This window comes from Montipora capricornis, chromosome 14 (assembly GCF_036669925.1).
Source record: "Montipora capricornis isolate CH-2021 chromosome 14, ASM3666992v2, whole genome shotgun sequence".
Lineage (NCBI taxonomy): Eukaryota > Metazoa > Cnidaria > Anthozoa > Scleractinia > Acroporidae > Montipora > Montipora capricornis.
This window is the reverse complement of record NC_090896.1, coordinates 46,619,875-46,621,382: the sequence shown is the minus strand read 5'-3', so window position 1 is coordinate 46,621,382 and position 1,508 is coordinate 46,619,875. Positions and strand designations below refer to the sequence as shown.

At 42.5% G+C, this 1,508-nt stretch overlaps 1 long non-coding RNA gene across 1 annotated transcript in view; it reads right to left on the bottom strand.

Annotated features, from left to right (window-relative positions):
* LOC138033631 (uncharacterized) overlaps positions 1 to 543 on the bottom strand; it is a 13,667-nt gene extending 13,124 nt beyond the window's left edge. Inside the window, exon 1 of the long non-coding RNA XR_011128635.1 lies at positions 425 to 543. This is a non-coding gene — a long non-coding RNA (uncharacterized lncRNA). The remainder of the gene's footprint in view (positions 1 to 424) is intronic.
* Between the last annotated feature and the right edge of the window lie 965 nt (positions 544 to 1,508).

Here is a 1,508-nt window from a genome sequence, read left to right as displayed (position 1 = left end):
CAGGCCCACGACATGATTTACGATTGTTGTGTACGTCAGAAAAAATGTCGTAGCATTTTAAAGCATGTTTTAAAACGCTGCGACAATCGTAAGTCATGTCGTAGGCCTGTCGTGAGCCTGTCGCATGCGACAAAATCGGCCCTAACTATCCTTTTAGCCTAGCCTGGTAGCTCGATTAGCTCTGCTACTCTTCTAAACGACTTGGCGCCCATCTACGCCGTTTTCTCTTTGTTCTTTGATAGATGTACATGTTATTTATAGGAGTGCCAATAAAGTTTAATATTGTTGTTGTTGTGGTTTGAAGGAATCTTAAAACTAAAGAAACGAAATTTGCGTTGAGGGTCCAACGCATCTAAAAAAAAATGCGATCGACACCGGTGCAAACCAATAAAGCGCTTACAACTTAGGATAACAAATAACCTACCTTTGTACAGCTAAAAGGCCGTGGAAATTAAATTAAAAAAGGTTCTTATCTAAACGTCAAACCACCGAGAGAAGACAACGCGCGCCAGAAGACTTGAACATCTCCTACTCATTGCTTACTCAGAGCGGTAACTACTTGGTGTAGGCACTCATATAGGGGTCCGGTGCGGCAGGTACAAAACACAGGTCATTGTTTTACCAATACAGAGAGTATCCTAAACATTCATAAGAGCTAACCTTAAGCCTAAAAACGTTTGTTTAGGCCTAATTAGGCCTAAGGTTAGCTTTTATGAATGTTTAGGATACATTCTCTATTAGTAAAACAATGACCTATGACCTGTGACCTGTGCCCTGTGAGCTGTGTTTTGTACCTGCCCTGGTCCGGTGAGCTCACTCACGCTCATTTTGTGGGCTTAGAAGAAATCTCTGGCTGTACGTAAGCATCCCTCGTCATTCCTAGGCATCCCTCGTCATCCCTTATTATCCCAAGGCGTACCTATCCATCCATTGTCATCCCTGGGCATACTAGAACATCCCTAAGCGTACTTAAGCATCCTTAATCATCCCTAGGCATCCCTAGTCGGACTTAAATATCCTTAATCTTCCCTAGCCGTACTTAAGCATCCTTAATCATCTCTAACAGTACTTAAGCATCACTAATCGTACCTAAGCATCCCTAACCGTACTGAACCATCCCTAAGCGTACTTAATCATCCCTAGCCGTACTTAAGCACCCCTAGGGGTACTTAACTATGGTTACGGATGATTAAGGATGTTTAAGCACGGCAAGGGATGCTTAAGTACGGTTAGGGATGATTAAGGATGTTTAAGTACGGCTACGGATGCTTAACTACGGTTAGGGATGATTAAAGATTCTTAAGTACGCTTAGGGATGATCAAGAAAGGTTAGGGATCCTTAGGGATTCTTAAGTACGGTTAGGGATAATTAAGGATGTTTAAGTACGGCTAGGGATGCTTAAGTACGGTTAGGGATGCTAAGGGTTTCTTAAGTACGGTTAGGGATGATTAAGGAAATTTAAGTACGGGTAGGGATGCTTAAGTACGGTTAGGGATGATTAGGGATC